This window comes from Mustela nivalis, assembly GCF_964662115.1.
Source record: "Mustela nivalis genome assembly, chromosome: 3".
NCBI classification, from domain to species: Eukaryota; Metazoa; Chordata; class Mammalia; order Carnivora; family Mustelidae; genus Mustela; species Mustela nivalis.
Window position 1 is genome coordinate 169,413,960 of NC_139022.1, and position 22,634 is coordinate 169,436,593.

At 47.5% G+C, this 22,634-nt stretch overlaps 1 long non-coding RNA gene across 1 annotated transcript; it reads left to right on the top strand.

Annotated features, from left to right (window-relative positions):
• Positions 1-159: 159 nt before the first annotated feature.
• Positions 160-21,618, top strand: LOC309861839. The gene is made up of 4 exons (XR_014310228.1): positions 160-1,235; positions 3,891-4,661; positions 16,430-17,158; positions 20,097-21,618. It is a non-coding gene; the product is annotated as an uncharacterized lncRNA (long non-coding RNA).
• The last annotated feature ends 1,016 nt before the right edge of the window (positions 21,619-22,634 follow it).

Sequence of the window (22,634 nt, forward strand, 5' to 3'; positions counted from 1 at the left end):
GGGGGGAAATCACGGCCGAGGGAACCCGGGTGAAAGGAAAAGGGAGAGCAGGGAAAGGAGAGGAAGGAAAAAAAAAGAGGGGCTTCGGGAATTTCCGGCGAACATCGTCAGGGGCCCGAGCGTGGGCTCGGCGGGTGGGCGGGGCCTGGCGGGAGGGGCGGGGCCGCGCCCGACGGCCGGACGCGCGGAGAGCCGGCGGGCGGCGGCGTGACGGCGCTGCTGTGCTTCGTGTCCTCCGCCGGGGCAGCTCCAACCTTTGGAAGGAGCAGGAACGTTCACGCGGGCTGGGGCCGACCTTTCCGGCAGCAAGCACCGTCCTCCGCGCGCTCGAGCTGTTTGTTACCGATCTCGCCCGCAGAAACGGGTGGCTAGGGCACGGGGCCGCCACTGGCACCTAGAGCGGGCTCCATAGTAGTTGTTGAATGAACAGAGAGGTCGTGGCAACAGTCCCGGAGGCGAGTGGGGGCAAGCCTCGGAACTCCCGGGGGTACGGGTCTTCTCGTCTGTAAGATGAGATTCCATATCACAGCTCCTCTATCCTTAACCCACCAAAGCGTTGAGAAGGAGGAAGGTGATGGGGGCTGGGAAAAGCCAAGGACCCAGAATGGGGGACACCCAGCCTTATGGAAGTTCTGTGTCAAACCGGAACCGAGTAAAAACGTTCCTGACGTGACTACAAGAGGAGGGAGCAGGAGGGATGGATGTCAGAGGTGAAAGGAGCCAATGCTGGGGAAACCAGGAGAGACAGAAAAAGATGGGCTTTTGTGTTTTTTGTTTTTTTTTTTAATGGACGATGAAACCACTGTAGTGCATACTGGAAAGGAACAATTAGATAAATGAAAGGCGGATGGTGGACAGCAGGTTGATCACCGTGGGGTGGGGTGGTTACAGGTAAACAAGAGGAGGAGGCTGGATTGAGCCCTGCGGTCCTGGGTTATAGTTGGAGACATCTCTGCTCCCTCTATGAACCCATGATGAGCTTGGTATAGACTGACATGGAGAGAGAAAAAGACGTACAGATATCTGTATATATGTGGGTTAGTACACATACATGTAATTTCCTTGCTGTGTCAGCTGAGTGGACCTCGAAATAACCTCCAGGAACAAGGACTATGCCTCTGGCACTGAGCTCTTGTTTTTAACAACATTCTCCAGTGAAAGGAGGTCTCCTTGGGGAAAAGGACTGCAGCAGAGAATCTACCAGCTGTGCCTGGAGCATCTTGTTCTGCCAGAAGGTAAGGAAGTGGTCAAAAAAAATTTTTTAATCAACAACAACAACAAGGAAGGAGTCTGTCAAAGGGACACAGGAGCCAATTGAAGGAGTTCTCAGTGGCCAGAGCTGGAACAATGTGAGCAACAAAATAAATAAAACAAGACTTGATTGTAACCCAAAGTATAATATAAATATCCACGAGTCCATACTGACCTAAATGATTAAATAAGTAAATAAATGGAGAGATCAACTCTCCTGTGAAGAATTTCAAATCATTTATGTGGATACTCCACCCTCAGTGGGATTAGTAATTGAACTCTCCTGTCCTTAAAGCTGGGCGGTACATAGTGATTTCCTTCCCAAGAGTAGAACAGGAAAAGAGGGGAGAGTGACCTTACAGTGGAGAAACCTGACAAACACTAATTTAGCCAATGATCAAGATTAACGTCAATAGTGAGAAACCGTGTGGATGGTAGTATGTAGCCTTGATACGATGTGAAGAAAATGACACTTAAACTCTGTGGTCTAATTTTCAAGAATATATAAACCCCAGTTGTGAGAAAAACATCACACAAATCTGAATTAAGGAACATTCTATAAGCTGGGTGACCAGTATTTTCCCAAACTGTCAAGGTCATCAAAAGTAGGAAGAGTCAGAAAACCATCACAGTCAAGAGGAGCCCAAGGAAACATGACAGTTAAATGCAATATAGTATTTGTGATGGGATCCTGGAACCAAAAAAAAAAAAAAAAGAAAAGAAAGAAAGAAGGAAGGGAGGAAGGAAGGAATAAATTAGATAAAAAGTAAGAAATTTCGGGGTGCCTGGGTGGCTCAGTGGGCTAAAGACTCTGCTTTCAGCTCAGGTCATGGTCCCGAGGCCCTGGGATCCAGCCCCACATCTGGCTCTCTGCTCAGCAGGGAGCCTTCTTCCCCCTCTCTCTCTGCCTACTTGTGATCTCTCTGTGTCAAATAAATAAATAAAATCTTTTTAAAAAACTACGAAATTTTGAGTATATGAACTTTCGTTAGTAACATGCCAATATGATTTATTAATTGTGCATAATATAGGAAAACTCAGTGTTGGGTATGGGGAACTCTAATACCGTCACAACTTCTCTGTATATTTAAATCTATTTTAAAATAGGGGTTTATTTTTAAATATTTGTATTATATGTACAGTATCTCAAAAAGGAAGAATGCAATAGGTCCAAATTCCACATGCTGTCAAATGTTTTTTTTCCCTATTTTTCTGTGGGGTCATTTTTGTCTCCATCTCCCATTCTTCATGGCAGAAGCTTAATCCTAGTTCAAGGAAAACTTGATCTATGGAAATGTTCTTTGTCATTTGAGTGTTTTCCCCTTCCTCCCCTCCCAAGCAGCAACCAACCTCCCAGATGTGTTGGTTATAGCATGGGGCTGGGTAGGGAGGTTGCCTCTGGTCCTTGGTCATCATGGGTTCATCCTGGCACCAGGGCAGAAGGGTGTCCCATTTCTTTCCCTCTCTTTGACACTCTTGCCCAGACCATGGGCCACTGCAATGACCTTGCTGCCTTCTGCTGTTGTATGCTGCTCACCTAACCATGGGGCATCTCCAGATTTGCGGGCAATCCACACCCTCCTGAGATACTCCCAACCATGCAGAAAAACATTCAGGTGCTCACTGAGGGGCTCAGACCCAATTTCTCCTCCAACTCTGCCCCAGAAAGTGAGGCCAAGTCCTCTCTGCTCTCAGATCCCTCAAGCCTACCTGGCCATAGACTTCCTTTCTCAGAGACATCAGGATCTAATGCTATCCATCTCCTCTCCCCCAAACCGCAGAATCATTTTCTCTGAAGGAGTAAATCTCACTCCAGTTTAATCATGCTTTCCTCCAATCTATTGTTTTTGGCATAACCTTTGTGTTCGTAAGGAAACGCAATTTTAATACTCAAAACCCTTTACCTCTGATGATTCCTTATCCTATGGGTACCAGAGTGTACCTAGAAATTCAGAAGCCAAGTGCTGATTTCTTTCTTTTCCTTTGCATTCCACCCATAGTAACCCTCACCTGAAGGTAATGAATACAGAGCCACCACCCCGCCACCCCCACCTAAATGGTGGGGAAAGGTAAAAAATTCGGAAAAATAAAAACCACTGGGGCAGGAGGCAGATTGGAAATCATGCAGCCACAGAAGGATCAGCAAAACCTCAGTGCTGGTACCCTTGAAAGAACAATTGGAAAAAGCTAATTCTGTTGGAGGGTTCTTGGGTGGAGGCAAACTCTGGATGTTGGAAGTCGGTCTGACAGGGAATGTGCCTACATGGCATTGACCGCTAAGGGTGTGGGGAATCAGGGTGGAGAGGGAATGTATTTGGGCAAAAAGATCTCTCTAGGGTTGAGCTCCAGGTATCCACGAACTCCATCTCAGGTAGAGCCATTCCCAAGAGAAGGGTACAGAAGACCTGTGACTGAGTATGGGACATACATGAAGGCTCACCCAGCTTGCAATAAGAAAAAGAGGCTGAGCACAGGTTTTTCCCTTCTGCCATCTGAGTGTGTGTAGGGGGATCTAAACAGGGTTTGATGACAGCTGTTGTTGATCCTACCCAACCTTCAAAATTCAGCTCAAATTTCACCTCCTTTCAAGAAGCTCCTACAGCGATCTAACTCCTCTCTCCCTTCTCCCTATTCTGCAGCCCCAGGCATGCTGGCCTTCGAGCACATGCTGCATTATATTATTTACATCACTCATGTTAATGTCTTGCCCGTGAGATGAAGAGCTCCTTTGCAGCCAACGTGCAAGCATCAGCATGTCTCCCATGTGCCTAGAACTGAGGCACAAAGGTGTGAAGCAAAGACATGGAGAAAGCCAGCTGGGCAGACCCTGCAAGTTATCTACTCACCATCTTTTCTCCTTACCAGAACCCATCGGGCTTGCTGAAAAACCCCACTTCCCAGCTTCGGTGGTTTTGTGACACGGTGCTGGCTGATGAGGTATTAGTGCAGAGGACTGGGCTGGGCTCACAGAAGGAGCTTAGATCCAGCGTGTGCACACCCTTAGGGCCTCGTCCTCTCTGGAACACAGACGAGATGCTAGAGGTGAAGAGGCCACCATGTGACTCTGAGAGGGTGAACATGAGGACAGAAGCACATGGAACAGATGACTTGGGGAGCTGCCCACATCCAGACTCCTTGTTACACAAAAACACACGAGAAAAAGAAGACTCTGAGTTAGTTAAGTTGAATGTTCAGTTTCGTGCCTCCGAACCAGCGCCTAAAAGATAGACCAGCCACAGCTCGTCTAAGAAAGCTAAGTGCTTCTCACAATTTTCCACCAAAGAAACTGGAGATGGAGGAGGGTGAAGAGGATGGTGCAAGTTACATTCTGGAGAATCTTGTGCAGAGCCCAAGCAGCCCCGTAAGACTAACATGTCCTTGAAATCGCTGGCTTTTTCTTAGAAATGCATGTGAGTTTTTCCTTCTTCTTATAATCGGTATTTATTTTAATACATGGTTAATGTCTTAATTTATTTATCAGTTGTTTGGGGTTTACTTGTGCTCCTCCAGAACACATTGATATATTAGCCCTTGGTACCTTAAAATGTGGCAGTATTTAGATAGGGTCATTGCAGATAGATGTAGTTAAGATGAAGTCATATGGCAATAGGGTAGCCCCAAATGCAATATAATTGTTGTTCTCATGAGAAAATAGCCATATGAGGACACATGGGGACAGTGGTACATGGAGATGGAAGATGGGAAAGGAGCGCCAAACGTTGCCACCAAACTACCAGAAGCTAAGAGAAAGGCAAGGAAGGATTTCCCTACAAGTTTCAGAGGGAGCATGACCCTGATGGCAACCTGAGTTCAAACTTCTAACCTCCAGAACTCAAGTAAGGAAGCCCTATTTCGAATACATTTCTATTGTTTTAAGCCACCCAGTTTGTGGGATTTATAGTTATGGTGGCCCTAGGAAACACAAGCTAATCCAGTCCTCCAAATTTTTGAGAGAAAATTCTAGAGAGAAATTTATACATTGATTTTATAGATAATATTTAATGGATGCTTCAAAGAACAGAACCCAGGGGAATGTGGAGAGTTCCAGTTTGATTAGCTGCGGGGGGTTCATTAATATTAACGAGGGCATACCATGGAAATGTCCAGATGATAACCTGAGATCTGATGCTTGACCTCTGGCCAGAGTTGGAACTCAAACTCTAAATTTGAGCTAAAGAGCATAAACATACTTGGAGCTTTAGACCTGAATGGTTTGTGAAGGGGATGCGTGTAAAACGTAGGTAGGGAATGGGACCAAAGGCTGAGTTTTTATGCGGTACAGTGGGCAGCGCTGGGTGGCAGTGTGACGTGAAATGCCCAGAGAGACTCCAGTTTGTCTTGAGGCAAATTAAGAAACAAATGGAAGGGGGAAACCAGACTCACCGGGTCAGGGCCTCTACTTCAACAGACAACCAGGCTGTGCTAAGTTGTCTCACAAATGACTACACATGAGCTCAGCTTCTTGGATTTCTTTGATTTGGAGGGACCTTCACTAAGCCAGAAGGGTCCAAGCCAGAGCCTTACCCTGCTCCAAACCCATCTTCATAGGCATCGGGCCCCAGGAATTGCTGACGGGCCTTGAGAATTGATTGTCAAGAGTCCCTTGAGCACCTTCACTCCAGGATTTTTCCAGTCATTGAGAGAGCACTGTGGGAGGTGAAAGAGGGAATTCAATGGAATAAGCTGGAAAAGAAACAGGATGGAATTTGGGAGGATTTGAGATAGGTGGGGGCAAAAGATTGTGTGTGTGTGTGTGTGTGTGTGTGTGTGTGTGTGCACACACATCTGTGTATACACGCATGCCTTTGCCTGCCTGTATTTGGAATGGGTGTTGATGAAGATCTTGATCTGCTAGGAAGGAAGCCCAAAAATACAGGAAGAAAAGTTAAAGGCAGACTCAGCTTTGGAGAAAGCTCAAAATTGAAAGTCACGAGGTTTTATTATTACTGATCTATAAATGAGAAGGGTTTATAGAAGATGGGGCAGTGTCTGTATTTGCTGCCTTGGCTTCAGATTGATCAATGTTTCAGGCTCATTGCTTAAGAACTGCTTTCTGTCTCTCTGTTCCTGGCCGGGAACTCCAAGAATTCTAAATTGAGCCCCCAGCCCAAAATATACAGGTGAGATTTACGGATTCTGATCCCAGCCAACTTCTGGTCTTGAAGATTTCTCTTTAAAGGATAAGTACTCCTGGGAGTGCTAACACCTTAAACCTTTATCACTTAATGCCTTATAGAGAGGATTAGTGGATTAGCCCAGTGTTGGCCAGAGTAATGAGGGATAAAAGAAGGAAAAAAAGCAATGGAAGGCACCAATAGGGGCGCCTGGCTGGCCCCTTCGAAGACTGTGCGCCTCTTGATCTCCGGGAGTTTGAGCCCCATGTTATGTGTAGCGGATACTAAAAAAAAACAAACTTAAAAAAAGGGGTTGGGCGGGGGGAGGCACCAATAGAAGAGCATGTACTTTGCTTTTTTCTAGAGCCGGTCCTTTTGCTTCAGTCTAGTACAGACCCTGAGAAAATTTGGACCTCGTTCCTTTGCAGGGATGGTCAAGAGCTATATTTTAGGGTCATCACTTATTCACTGGAAGCCTCGCATTGCACCCAGGAAGCCAGGTAAAGATTCCATGTCCAGTTTGGGGCTATTCTAGAGGTCTCAGTTTATTCATGCAGTAAACATTTATTGAACCCCTACGATAGGAGCAGACACTCGTTTAGGCTATAGTGACAAAACAGGCAAAAACGCTTGCCCTCAAAGAGCTTGTCTCCTGAAAGAAAACACACAAATAAGTAAAATGCATGGTGGTCCGATGACAAGAAGCACAACGGAAAGGAATTAGCAGGAAATGGGGAGAAGGTTTAGGACAAGAAGCACTGAGCCATATTCACTGTGACACTTGAGCGAAGATCAGAATGAAAGAATGAATTGAGTGGATGTCTGGAGGATGGGGAGCTAAGGGAGAGGAAAGAGCAAGGGCAAAGTCCCTGAGGCAGCCCAGTGTTCTCAGCCACGTGAAGCATATGGGGGAAGGCACTGGGGTCAAGTGGGCGGGGCAGGGGGGAGGGGCAGGGAATAGGAGACCCAGTCAGCAAAGTACAGGAGCCTCATCATGTAGAATCTCACAGTTTGTAAGGACTCTGCCTTCTAATCAGAATGAGATCGCAGGTGTGAATTCTTGCATGAGAAGACTCTTAAGTGCTTTTAGGTTGAAAGTGGGAGGTTATATGAACTCATCAGGAGGTTTGGAAATACAGCAGAAGTTTGTCAAATGCGTTGTAGAAGACAGCAGTGGAGAGAACCTAGGAGCCAGGGGTTGTCAGCCCCGAGGGAGAAGGCTGTGGAAGATGTGCGAGCATGTGGGACCCCCACCAAGCACAGAGATGCCCGCCTGTGAAGGGAATGCAGGGGAGCCCTGGGTGACGGGCCCCAGCCAGCACTGATCCATGCGCTCTGGAGCCATGCTTTGAGGACTTCTTCCCTCACGAGCTGAGGGGCCTGCCCCTGCCTGCCTGCCTTCTCCCACCCACTCACTGCCCTTAGCGACCTAGAGCGGAGAAGAGACAAGGAAACCACTTCTTAGAGAGAAACTGCACAAAGCAACAAGGGACCGCAGTCAGTGGCTTGGGTTTCTTTTCAAAAGCAGTGTAGTTGAGCATGTTCTGTAGTAGACACGGTCACAGGGGGAAAAGCAGCGCCGACAGGAACGGGTTCTCAGGAGCAACACTAACGCCCACTGGCTGTGGGCTCCTGGACAAGTGCACTGGAGAAAGGAATGTTGTCCGCCTGCTTCAGGCGCCGCCCTTCCCCAGGAAGACCCCACATGCAGTCACTGCTTCTCCCAGGTCATCCGTTTGCTCCCTCCTCCATCCCTACCGTTCTTCATCAGAGGGGTAAGAAAACATCTGCAGACAAGTCAGACTGAACTCATTCCCACTGGAATTAGGAAACGTGGGGGCAGGAGCCACGCAATGGGCAATGGGCGTCTGGACAGCAGGGGGAGTGCAGGGAGTGACGAGGGAGGGGTCCCAGCCTGGACCACTGCCCTTATTCTGGCACAGGTGCCTGTCCCCTTCCCTGGGCTCCTACAATAAACCCTTTTCCTGAGATCCCCTGGGGCTTCTCTAGTTAGAAGCACCTCACTGTAAAGAAAAATGACTTCTAGCTTTTCACAGCATTGGAGAACCAAGGAGAAGAACCAAACCTATTGATGGAAATCTATTATCTGGATTTTTCCAAGGTAGCGGGACATGGCATTTATAAGCCATGCTCTTTCACCCACTTCCCTCCTGCTCAGTCCCCACCTGGGGAACATCTTCTGGGATCCCTGGTTTTCTTGCTTTCCTGTGTCTACCGCTCTCTCTGATATTACCTAATTGCTATCCCTCTATATGTAGGGCCCTGAGACAGAATGAAGGAGAAGCCGATGATAAGGTGAAGGTGAAGCTGTATTTATTGAATGGCAGGGAGGCAGCGAGTCACACACCCCTGGACACCCCCAATAGCAGAACCCCAGAGCCACGCTACACAGAGTATGTCTGGATTATCGTACTCTGGAATCCTACAGAAATAAGGAAGATTTAACATGACATGCTCTGCCTTTATTGGGACTCCCCTTCATTCGAAGATGCTAGCCTTATGTTATTTAATTTCCCTTTAATAAATAAAGACCCATGTGTTAGCTGTTTTAGGATTTGGTAGTAGGAAAGTTTGTCTCTGCCGACAGATGGCTGTGCTTCCTTTTATGAGCTAATGCAAACTATGGAACTCACCGTGTTTCTTTTTATTCCTCGGAAGTCAAGATGCTTAGAATTAAGTGACATCCTTATTTGCATCAGTTTTACAATAATCTACTTGTTACATGGCTTTTATTCTTCTTACAGTTTTTACTTCTCTCTTTTTTAAAGTTCTCTTCTGAAAAAGGTTGGTTGGATGGCTGGCTGGCTGGCTGGGTGGATAAGTAGGTGGTGAGATGACATATAGTAGACAGACAGACAGACAATCAGACTGAATTGTAATAGAGAGACTGACTCCAGTACAATTCCATTCCTTCCTAATCTATTATGCCATAGACCTACCTTCTCTTTCAAGATTCCAGTGCTTTCTATATTTATAAACCTTCTTGAGAGGCTGTGTAGCATGGTAACTAAGAGTATGTCTCTGTAATCCAAGTCAGTTTCAAATTCCAAATTAGTTACCATATCTGTGTAAATACGAGAAGCTTACCCTCAGTTTCCTCATCTGTAAAATGGGGATGATAGCATTTCCTACATCGTACAGTTGTTCTGAGGTCTCAGTCAGATAATACATGTAAATTACCAAAAATATCTAGCTAGCACATTGGAAAGGCTCAGTGAATGTTGTCATTATTATCATTATTATGAACTATTATTATTATTCAATTACATGACCTCCTTGTCATCATCCTTTCCATGCATTCATTATTGTACTTTCAGTCTTTTGCAGTAGCCTTCTAATTTGTCCTCAAATTAAGAATCTTACAGCCAAAAACGATTACCTAATCCAACACCCCCATTTTACAAACAGAAATAGAGAGACTTGAGAAGGGAAATGTTGTATTTGTATGACATAGTCTCATAACCTGGATTTCAGCAGACGGTGCTTAGCCCCATCCAGTGAACCACTGGGAATCTTCATCTTTAAGTAACCACCAGGGAAGGGAGTGGAGCTGTATGCACAGCTTGGGTATTCCTACATGTGGGGGAGTGGTCTGTTGGTAGAGCTTGTCCGAGGAGCCTTGGGTGCCAGAACTCATCTGCAGGGGAGTAGGATCCAGGTATGAGGAGCTTGAACTGGGAGCAATACTGTGGGCAGAGAGTGAAAATTCAGAGAATGGGCTTCAGTCCAGCCTCCTGGATGCAAATCTGGCTCCCAAGTCTGACCAAAGAAAAACTGAAGGCTCTGGTGAGCAAATCTGTTACACATTAGAATTTAGGTAGCAGGTGGCTACGGGACTGGTTCAGGCCGGAGGATGATGGTCGACCCTCTTCATTCGGCTGCAGGCCACATTCTTCTGGCTCTGGCTGGTGACTTCAGAGGTGGAGCTTCAAGAGGGACAGTGGCACCAGGTAGGATGAACAGGACAGGGTCAGGGCCTGCCGGAACTCAATGATAGGGGACACACATCGGTGAGATCCCCTGGAACTCCTCCCCGTGCTTGGGGCAGGGAGCTTTGCTGCTTTGCAAGAACTTGAGACTCTGCGATAGTGGTGAGTTCAACAAGCCAGTGAAAGCTGAACATACACAATAATGGAACATGATTGGTCTCTAGGGGCGGAGGGGGTGTGTCACAGGGGGCAAAATGACTGAGGGAGGAGGCATCTGTCTCTGGGTTCTTCCTCTGGACCCTCTCCACGCTTCCGTGTCACCCCTAACATTGGTCCTTTGACCATAATCCCGTTATCTTCTTGAAGCAAAAGCGGATGGTGCCGCCACCTTCTCCAAAAATCCAACTCATTCTCAGCCCTTTAGAACACTCTTTGGGGTGCCTGGGTGGCTCAGTGGGTTAAAGCTTATGCCTTCTGCTCAGGTCATGGTCCTGGGGTCCTGGGATCGAGCCCCCCATTGGGCTCTCTGCTCAGCAGGGAACCTGCTTCCCTTCCTCTCTCTCTGCCTGCCTCTCTGCCTACCTGTGATCTCTGTCTGTCAAATAAATAAATAAAATCTTTTAAAAAAAAAAAAAGAACACTCTTCAGACTCTTCGTAGGACATTAAAGACCTACTGTGTTGGGGTCCCAAACCTCAGAATCTCCTGGAGCCTTTATTTCAAATTCACATATTAAGGATCCTGCTCCAAGAAGGTCTGATGGTGCCCCAGGGCCAAAATCCCAATATCTGTGCCTGGTATAGGATCTGGGCAGGTAGGCCTCTTGGAGTGCCATGACCCAGTCAGACCAGGACCTCAACGATTTATCTGTATGGGTCTGGAGGGTTGCATCCAGAGACCACACACCGTTCCAGAGTCTTCTACTAAACCGGCACTCACCACAGACCTTTGCTCTTGATGGCCTGGGCCAAGCCCCTCTCACCAACACCATTCTATCTATAGTCACTTCTCCTTATAACCCAATGAGACGTTTAAATGACTGTCTTTCCCGCTAGCTCCTTGAGCTCAGCCCAGTCCTTCCATGTGCTGTGTCCTTCACCGCATCTGCTACACTGCTTCCCACATTCAGTAGATGTTCAAAACATGCCCAATGAAATAATGAATTGCAAAATTGGATGTTTTGTCACTTATTTTTTAAGTAGGAATGTTAGTCAAGCTCCTGCCTCCCACAAGACAATTTAAACCTTTTCTCCAATCATGCAGCTGAATCTTTTAAAGAGGTTCCCCACATGAGCAGGCACCGAGGTCTGAGGAGTCCTGGAGGCCCTCTCCAGGACCGGGGGTGCCACCCCAACATGGTCCAGCTTCCCTGTAAGCCACATCCACTTGGAAAAGAAAGGAAAGAGCAAAGTAAAATCTACCAAAGCGAGACTTCTTCATGGCTGGTTTTCACCCAGTCCAACCCCTCTCCTTTCCTAAGCTTCCCTCCTTTCCTTGCCCTTGATGATGGCCTCTAAGCCAGCAGCCAAAAATATAGGATGTGGGAAGACTGGAGTAAGAGAGCAAAACCAGAATGTTTTCAGCCTTTGGGAGAAAAGCCTTTTGTTGTCTTCTGCATCTTAAATTTCAAGATATAGTGGGCACCAGCTGAATTGTTCCATAGATATTTATGAAACCCCACTCCCTGCTAGGTATTGTGTCTTTAATGATTTTATGCTGTGGACCGTGATGTCCATTTCAGTGATATTTATGTTTCTTTAACTTAAACATTTGTGCCTTTCTCCAAGGCCAGTGAGGAAGCGCCTTACTTATGTGAGGGTCTCATTCTGTGATGGATTCCGCTGGAGCTCCCCAGTGTCCACTTTTCCCTGCTTCAAAGGCCCCCAGACTCTAATTCCCAGACTTCCGTGCCGTTGGATGGGGCCACGTGACTCTATTCTGCCCAGTGAGATAAGGACACCCCCATTTGTGATCTTCCATTCTCTGCTCCCCGTTCACATCAGCCTCGGGGGCCACAGGTCCTTCTCCTCCTGGTGAAGGTGCGGGGTGGAGCAGACCCATCTGAGCTGTGATAGAGCAGGTAGAAGGTGAGGGAGTCACACTTTTACTTTTGTTAAGCCACTGAAACTTGGGGTCTGTTTAGAAGCACAGCTTTTTGAGTAATATATGCTCTTAATTCAGTTTAGTGGTACTTTCTTGGTTTGTTTGGTTGATTCAAAGTCGTTCTGAAAAAGGGTTGCCTGGCTGGCTCAGTTGGTAGAGCATAAAACTCTTGATCTCAGTGTTGAGCTCCAGACCCATGTTGGGTATAGAGATCATTAAAAAAAAAAAAAAAAAAAAAAGTTTTCCGAAAAGCTCTGTATCCTTTTTCTCCATTTTGTGAATCTGGCTCAATGAATAATCTTGAGAAAAAAGACACATGCCCTGAATATCAATGGTCTTTGCCAGCTTGTCATTGGCGTTCCCTGATCTGACCCTCCCGGTTGAATCTCCCTGGTAGTGTAACTGGCCGCAAATCTCAAGAAACATATTTCGTGCTTTATTTCTTCTGTCTTTCCCTGGGACGTTCATCAAGACCGTATTTCAGCTCCTCAAGCTTGAATTATCCTAAAATGCGCCAGTGTGATGAAACCAAACCCTGTCAACACTAGCCCACCCTAAAGGACGCCATTGTTGCCATCTTCCTCCCCTGCTGTTCCAGCCCTGGACTGCTGCACTTGGCTTTTCCTCCCCCCCACGCCCACAGAGCCCACTGTCACCAGTATCACCCAACAGACATTTTCCAGTCCTCAACTGTATGGGTGTGAATGGGAGGGGCAAGAGGACATGTGTTCCCCAGTCCCAGGATTTCCTTCCATTCGGGTGGACCTACCTCACTGGTGACTTTAAGAAGGGAACCGGGCAGGTCCAGTCTTGCTGCTCCCTGTTTTTCTCTTGGGAGCAATTGCTGCCAGAGGCTGGCATTGTGCCCTGTTCCTCATCTGCACCTGAATGAGGAGGCCCACGGGGTTCAGTACTGCTGTGCCTGGGGCCGGTTAGGAGTCAAAGTTTCAGTACTGGGGATAGTTCATAACAACCACACTCGGAAGCCACAGGGCTGGCTGTCAGCTTGATCAGTAAGGAAGGTGGTAGGCTTCAAGTTCATACTTATTTATCTCTTATCAGTTCAGAATGCGTTTAGGGAAAACTAGAAACTTCTGTTGAGCACCCCAGTACAGTTCACCAAACTTCCTTTATTATCACTCGCTTCTCTTGATTTGCATTCGCCCGTATTTTCTTGCTTTTCCGACTAACAACCCAAGTCTCAGGCTGTTGTTCGAGGTACCTCTCCATACAACCATTCCTTAAACTGCAATGCTGCTTGTAGTTCTGGTAACTCCAGGCCGCTGTCTCTTCTCACTGTTCATGGAAATCTGCAGGAGGCTCCGTCTGCCCCCAGGACCTCTATTCCCCCAGGGGTGCAGATGACTCCTCTTTAGTTTGTCTTTAGTGCAGTGATCACGCCTGATCTCCATACCCACGGGGCAGCCGCTTGATGGACATATCTTCCTGGACATCAACTCAACATATCCATAGCTCAAGTCATTCTGCTTCCCTACGCCTTTCCCCCCAATCTCCGCATCTCAGTAAATGCCATCCTCATCCATCCAGAAACCTGGCCATCACCCTGAATGGTTTCCTTGTCTAGACTTCCTACTTCCCGTCCATCATCTGCTTCTCCTGATTTTGCCACCTGAATATCTCTCGGCTCTGTGCCCATCCTTCCATCCGTCCTGGTCACCATTCTCTCCTGCCTGAGTTACTACAACATTCAACATTGTTAGGCTTCCCCTAGAGCTACCCCCGCCCCTTTATTCTCTACACTGCGTGTATCTCAGTCTCTCGAACTACACTTCTAATTACGCCACTGTCTTGCTTAGAATCCTTCTGTGGCTCTCGATTGCTAGTCTTAATCTTCTTCAGTTAGGGCGATGAGAGCTGGTCCTTTTTTCCTCTGCAACCTTGTTTTTCCCCGTCGCCCTCAGCTACTTGTTCTCTGGCCCTTTGCCTGTACACTTCCCTCTTGTGTCACTTAGCAGCATCACACCTGTCACAGCTCAGCACCACGAGATTTTCCCCAGAGAAGTGTCCCTCATCCCCAAACTGTGTACAATAAGTCAGTTTGATGACTGCAGAGGCCCTGTACCTAACCCCGTGCCGTTGTGATCACAATGCATTATGATTTCCTATGTACTTGTGAGTATCTCTCAACTGGACGGTGTGTTTGTGGTGGGCTGTGTGTTGGCCATCTAGATCTCCCTCGATGACAGATTGGTTGCCTCAGCTGCTGAGGACAGTGACAGCAGGCTGCCTTCAGCTGTCACCCTCTTCAGGGAATGTCTCCATTGCCAGAAGCAGTCATGCCCCTGCCTGGGGAGCCTGTATCCACATTGATCCAGGGGTATAAGGGCCTGGTCATTTCAGCCAAACTTAGGGCAACACTTAGGAGTCATTCTAACTCCTTAAAATGTCTGAGACTGTCCTTGGGCTGACCTTGCAGATGACAAATAGGACAATCTTTCGTGTGACTAGTAGATGCACAGGGTCACTCATATTGTAAAAGGTCATTCTCTCTGGATGTAGGACCTGAAGGTAGAGGGACACCTGGCTGGCCTTGTCAGTAGAACATGTGACTTGATCTCGGGGTCATGAGGTCAAGCCCCACATTAGGGTTAATGCTTACTTAATTATTATTATTATTATTTAAAGACATGATGGGCAACTAGGTGACTCAGTTGGTTAAGTTTCTTTCAAATAAATAATTTTTTTAAAAGCATGAAGGTAGAAATAAAGAAACTATTGTTGCTATAACCATCATGTGATCCTCAAATTAGGTAAAATTAAGTTTGCACTAAGCATTGCTCTTGTGAAATAAAACAGATCTGTTCTCCTATCTTGCAGCAAACTTGTTTCAAGGTAAGAGGTAAGAGCTCTTAGCAAGGTAAGAGTTTCTGCTCTGGGTTCTATATTTTGGGACACGTCTCTGTGACTGGTGTAGGGCCAGCTAACATCCATTTGACTTAAATATTGTAAGTGGCTTGGTAAACTTTATTTTTCAAATATCCGTAGGTGAGGACTGTGTTCAGAGGAGCTCACTTAATGAAATAATAAATGTTGCCATATTAAGGGTGATTATTTGAGGGAGGGAAGCAAAGCATGAGACATCTTTTTTTTTTTTAAATCAATTTATTTATTTTAGAGAGGGAGAGAGAGAGAGAGCAGGGGGAGGAGCAGAGAGAGAGGGAAAGAGAGTCTCCTGCAGACCTCCCCACTGATCCCATGACCCTGAGATCATGACCTGAGCTGAAGCCAAGAGACGAGGCTTAATTGACTGAACCACTCAGGCGCCCAAAACCATAAGACTCTTAATTAACGATAGAGAACAAACCGAGGGTAGATGGAGGGAGGTGGGCAGGGGATGGGCTAAAGGGTGATGGGGATGGACGAGGGCACTTGTCAGGATGAGCACTGGGTATTGTGTGCAAGTGATGAATCACTAAATTCTCCTCCTGAAACCAATACAACACTGCAGGTTAACTAACTAGAATTTAAATAAAATTTGAAGGGGGAAAAAAAAAGACTGATCATTTGATTTGAATCCGCTTCTTTTTATTTTTTATTTTTTTAAAGATTGTATTTATTTATTTGACAGAGAGAGACCACAAGTAGGAAGAGAGACAGGCAGAGAGAGACAATGAAGCAGGCTTCCTACAGAGCAGAGAGCCCAATGCGGGGCTCGATCCCAGGACCCTGAGATCATGACCTGAGCTGCAGGCAGAAGCTTAACCCACTGAGCCACCCAGGCGCCCCGAATCCGCTTCCTTTTAAAGAAGAATAAGTTCTGGGGCATTTGGGTGACTCTGCCGTTAGTTGTCCCACTCTTGGTTTCGGCTCAGATCACGATCTCCGAGTCCTGAGATCCAGCCCTTCGTAGGGTTCCTTGCTCAGCACGGAGGCTGCCTGAGATTTCTCTCCTCCCCACTCTGCGCTCCTTCCCCCACCCCCACATGTTTGCACACTCTCAAATAAATAAAGTAAATAAATAAATAAAATCTTTTTGTTGTTGTTGTTAAAGTAACAAGTTCCTATCAAATGGAAGATGAAAGCAAATACAAACAAGGATGGCAACGAGAAACCTGGAGAACAAGGCTCCCCTGAGGGTTGAGACGAGCTGGCAGCACAGGCGCCCAGGGCATCTCCCTTAGAGTTCTATCTAAAGACACATTCTGAGAACTTCCCATCCGAAGTAAGTACTTCAGGGGCAGTCTGTCTGGTTACGTCACAAGTAATGATGGAAATGAAGGACTTTCAAGAAACGCGAATCCCTGTCGGCTGCGGTATGGTCGAGGCCCACTCGGCGATCTTGGCGCAGACCTAGGAGGACTTCTTGCTTCTGATGTAGGGTGTTGCATGGGGCCTACAGGGCGTCCTGCTTTCCAGAAAGTCAACCTAAGAGCAGAGAGATGCTGCTTCCAGGCTAGGCTTCCGATTAAAATTGAGCCAGTGCTTCCCTCATATTTCTACGTGTGTTGGCTTCTGGGTGATGTCCCTATGGGTGCTGCCTTTTAATGTGAACCCCTGCACATCAAGAACCAGCTCGGTGCCCCCACGCTCAAGCACGCCTTCATTCAACTGCTTTCTTGGCATCTGCTGTGTTGTGTTGCGTGCAACCTGCGTAGAGTGTGAAAGAGAGAAGATCATCTCCCACACTCATTCATTCGTTCATCTGATGTGAATGCTGTGCATAACGTGAATGGGATGCAAGGGGGAGAAAAGATTATTCAAGGATCCCGATTTGAATGAGGTTAGTGTCCAGCAGGGGAAGAAAACCTAAGTACAGATCAGTAATGGGCTGCAAAAGAACGTGATGGTTGACACGAGACAAGCAGTTTAGAGGAGATGGAGTCCGTCTGGCCAATGGGGATGGAGGAGCAGGTGAATGGAGTGTGGCCGGACTGCATCTGGAAAAGGAGCCTTCCTGACGCTTGGGGAGACCAGTTTCTCTCTGGAGGGTGACCATTGACTTTCTCCTCAAACTCCTACTCTTTTTGACATCACACTTCTCACAAGTTTTTTTTTCCCCCTTTCAAACTTAGTAGCTATGTAACCTCATGATATAGGAACAGCATGGGCAAACTGTATGCCGGTGACAAAGGAGACAGTATTAGGTGGACGGTGGTTCAAATGGGGCTTTTCCGTTACCCAGCCCTGGCTTCCAAATTTGTCTTTGCCACCTTTTACTTCTAGCCTCCTGAGTAAATTACTTAATTTTTCTAAGCCTCGGTTTCCATGTGCATAGAAGGGGTCAATAACCCAGGGTCAGAGACCATGAGGATTGTATGGGAAACATGTAGCATCTAGCGTGGCCCATGAATATGGAAACATTGTTTCTCCCATAGTTCCTTTGATCAAAGAACCATTGAAGACAACAGAGGAAGAGAAATTTTTCAGAAGGCCCCTTCATGGAAGACCTAGTTCTTCCTTGTGGGTCTGAAGGCTCTCAGAGTCTTGGCTCTACAAGCTAATGGTAAGCTAATACTTAGCCTGCCATTTCTTAGTTACTTGAATGTCCTCTACCCTAGACTTTTCTTTTTTTTTTTTTTTCACACAAATGTGTGTTGTTTTTTTTTTTAAGATTTTATTTATTTATTTGACAGAGAGAAATCACAAGTAGGCAGAGAGGCAGGCAGAGAGAGAGAGAGAGAGAGAGAGAGGAGGAAGCAGGCTCCCTGCTGCGCAGAGAGCCCGATGCAGGACTCAATCCCAGGACCCCGAGATCATGACCTGAGCCAAAGGCAGCGGCTTAACCACTGAGCCACCCAGGCGCCCCCCTAGATTTTTCTTTATACAACAAAAAGCGTAATACAATTACTTGGTGTTTCTGTGACTTTATGGTCTGAGGAAGTCTTAAATGGGAAAAACCTGACATTAAGGACATATGTAGGGGCGCCTGGGTGGCTCAGTGGGTTAAGCCTCTGTCTTCAGCTCAGGTCATGATCCCAGGGTGCTGGGATCGAGCCCCGCATCGGGCTCTCTGCGCAGCAGGGAGCTCGGGCTCTCTGTGCAGCGAGGAGCCTGCTTCCCCCCCGCCGCTGCCTACCTCTCTGCCTGCTTGTGATCTCTCCCTCTGTCAAATAAATAAGACCTTTAAAAATGAAAAAAAAAAAAAAGGACATATATAAGCATAGAGTTGACACACGAAAAGATCTGGATGGTACCCTGTGGGGCTGCATTTCTGGAGGATGCCTTGGGAGAATGCCTCTGGCACCTTGGCATTGGGCACATTCTAAGAGCTATCGTCTCAGCCCTCTGTCTGGAGGGACACACAGGGGTGCGGCTCTTATGCGATCATCACGATGAACTGGGCAGGTTGGCCCCTGGAGAGACCCACTCTTGATTTTCAGCAGTGGCTGGCTGGAGGGGGGTGAGGTGTGGGGGAAAGAGGAGTAGCAGGAGGGTTTGGAGCAGCAGCCCTTTCTCATTGGTATGGAAACGTGTCATTATTTTATTTTATTTATTTATTTTTAAAGATTTTTTTTTAAAGATTTTATTTATTTATTTGACAGACAGAGATCACAAGTAGGCAGAGCAGCAGCAGAGAGGGAGGAAGGGAAGCAGGCTCCCCGCTGAGCAGAGAGCCCGATGCCAGGCTCCATCCCAGGACCCTGAGATCATGATCTGAGCCCAATGCAGAGGCTTTAACCCACTGAGCCACCCAGGTGCCCCTAAAGATTTTTTTTAATGTATGTATTTGACACGGGGAGAGAGAGAGAGAGGGATCACAAGTTAGGCAGAATGGCAGGGAGAGGGAGAAGTACGCTCCCCACCGAGCAAGGACCCCGACGTGGGGCTCGATCCTAGGAGTCCGGGATCATGACCCAAGCCGAATGCAGATGCTTAACCGGCTGATCCACCCAGGTGACCCAATTTATTTATTTATTTTTTAAAAGATTTTATTTGGACAGAGAGAGACAGCAAGAGAGGGAACACAAGCAGAGAGAGTGCGAGAGGGAGAAAAAGGCTCCCCGCTGAGCAGAGAGCCTGATGCAGGACTCAATCCCAGGACTCTGGGATCATGACTTGAGACGAAGCCAGATGCTAAATGACTAAGCCACCCAGGTGCCCCACGCGTGTCATTATTATTATTATTTTAGATTTTATTTATTTAACAGACAGATCACAAGTAGGCAGAGATGTGGGGTGGGTGAGGGGCAGCAGGCTCCCTGCTGAGCAGAGAGCCCAATGCGGGGCTTGATCCCAGGACTCGGGGAGCACAACCCGAGCTGAAGGCAGAGGCTTAACCCGCTGAGCCACCCAGGCGCCCTGAGTGTCATTATTTTAATAACAGCTGAAGCTTCAGCAGACAATGCTTTCCACATACCAGCCCTGTGTATCAGGACACTTGCCGAGACTCTTCCATGCTAAATGCCCTTGATGTTTCTGCAGTTTAGGGCATCCTAGATGGCCGGCTCTGGCCCTCACCCCTCGTGGTGCGCGCCGGCCCCCAGCCACCGCTGCGGGGAAGCGGGCATTAGTGAGCTGCCTTCACCTCAGGTCTTCAGCCTGCAAACCAGACTCTTCCTACACTGTCCTTCAGGTGCGTCTTTAACTGAGGCGCTGTTAAGATACTCGAGGCCTAGAATTCCACCTGTGGTGGGAGAGGGAACGTTGGCGCGTGTTAGTTTTGTCTTAATTCGATTTTGCTCACCTCTTAGGAGCTTCTTTGTTCTGTTTTGTGTTAGGAACCTTCCCCTCCCAGCTCTGGGTGAACATAAAGCGTCAGGCTGGGCCCATGCAGCGTGAGGTCATTCCCAGCTTTAGTCCTGGCGAGCGCTCCCTGGACCCCGGCCGTGCCAACCCCCGGGCCTGCCCCTCTGCCCCAGTGGCCCGCTTCAGGGCCTGGAGCACCTGTCGCGGAGGGTTTCGGAGGAGCTGCAGAAGCCGTGACGAGAAGGCTGCAGACGGCAGCTTGGAGTTGGATTTTCTTTCTGATGCTCCTGCACGACCTGTTTGTCTCTCCCGCGCCCTCGTCCTCTCCCTGCAGAGTGGCTCTGCGTGTGGACGGCAAGTGTCCGCCAGAGGCGTGACGTGTCGGGCCATGGGAGCGACACCTAGTTTCGAACGGGGCATGTACACTCGGACCTTGTTCTCCTTGCTCTGGGCCTTACGGTGCAGGGCCAGGGGGTGGATAAGAGCCGCCGGGACTCTGCAGCCGCTCGCCCAGCCCGGGGAGGGCCTGCAGGTGGCTGCCGGGAAGCTTCCCCGCCACTTGCTCGGTTTGCCGGGAACTCTGGATGGAGAGCGTGGGACGCGGGGTTCATGCCAGCGCTGGGAGGGAGAAGCCACAGAGAGCTAATGGCCCATTGTCCATGCCTGTCGTGTGGTCTCCTCGGGGGCCAGGCCCTCTCCAGACAGAGCCCCGGCTCTTGGCAACGGTCCCTCAGCTGCTCCATCCGCCACTGGCGGCCACTCCCGGGGACAAGGCGCTTCTGTGTCCCTCCCCACTAGGACGCTGCCACGGCCAAGAGACTGACCCCGGAATCAGCAGCGGCTTTCAACTTGAGCCTTTTGTAACTGAACAATGGTTAACTCTGGCTCTCAGAGGACCTCCTTTCACAGTGGGATTTCCTTCCTTGTGGGTTTTCCCAGCTGTCTTTGTCTTGGGTCATGTCTAACAGATGTCTGTGGCCTTGAAGAGCCTTCTGAAAACCCAGTGACAACTAGACCTGGGGCCCTTCCGGGGTCAGCTGAGGCCTTGGCAGGAGCAGCCCTGGCAAATCGCAGGGAAAGATGCCTCTCTCCCCGGCCCTGTCCTCTGGGAGCAGCAGAGCACGTTCAGGGAGACTGAAGAGGTAGATTCTGGGGCAGTCAGATGGAGATAAAAATCAAATTCCAAGAATTCCTCTTCCAGGGGCCTCCTGTAAATTTATTAAGAGCTCCTTGAGCATGTGAAATATGACACTGCAGGATGAGATGGTTTTTTTAAACCGACATGATAAACCTCACACATTCAAACCAGAGCGATCCTTCAGAAAACTTCCCCGGGAATCGGGAATCGGAGAACTTGTTTCACACATAGTTGAAAAACCTCTTTTGGAACTCAACTGATTCACTAGTTAGGCGTGAAAACAATGCAAACAACCTGAAAAGCTAATAGCAAGAAATGAAGAAGTAAAGAAGAGCACATTATATGATCATTAAAATCTTGTTTATGCAGACTGGGGGACTGTGATTATGGGCATGGGCAAAGTATGAAGTGAAAAAGGAATATATGAATATACTTGGGTGATTTCAAATTTATAAAAAAGTCGAGCAGGGCTCGCTGACTCAGTTGGCAGAACATGTGACTTAATCTCAGGGTCATGAATTCGAGCCCCAAGTTTGGGGTAGAGTTTACTTAAAAAAAAAAAAAAAAAAAAAAAAGCAGGCAAAGAAAACACAGGAAAAAAATCCCCCCAAATGCTCACAATGAAGTCAAGTGAAGCCAGTGGAATTATAGATGTATGATTAATTTACTTTTTTCTATTTTCTAAGTTTTTGGCTGCCTGATTATGTTCCTATGTAATTTAAAAAATGTATAGGGGCGCCTGGGTGGCTCAGTGGGTTAAAGCCTCTGCCTTTGGCTCAGGTCATGATCCCAGGGTCCTAGGATCAAGCCCCACACTGGGCTCTCTGTTCCACGAGGAGCCTGCTTCCTCGTCTCTCTGCCTGCCTCTCTGCCTACTTGTGATTTCTGTCTGTCAAATAAATAAATAAAATCTTTTAAAAAAATAAAAAATATATAATTTTTAGAAGTCCTATGAAAATTGTTGTCTGGGAAAGATAAGGTACAGACTTAGGAGAAAAATCACTATTATTAATTTATACAAGACCAGTGCTCTAACCCCTGAGCTATAGGGCCACTATTATTAATTTATAATTGTAACTTACTTTAGGTAAAAATTGCTATCATATAGTTAATTGCATCTTCTCTGACTTTGGACTATTTCTAAAAATCAGATCTACTTTTAAAAGTGGCAGAATTTGCTACCACTGGATATTTCCAAGGATTTTTGCCTGTTTTGCTCAGTGATCTATTCCCAGGTCCTCACATAGCAGGACTCAGTAAGTATTTGATACATGAATTAATAGGCTGGAGGTTGTGGAAGGAGCTAGAATGAAAGACAGAGACTGCGGACCGTAGAATGAAAAGGCCAATAAAGATAAGAATGACAAGAAATGTCTTACAGAAGACAGCTGTGACACACACTACAGGACTTCCCAGCTCCCCAAAGGGCACT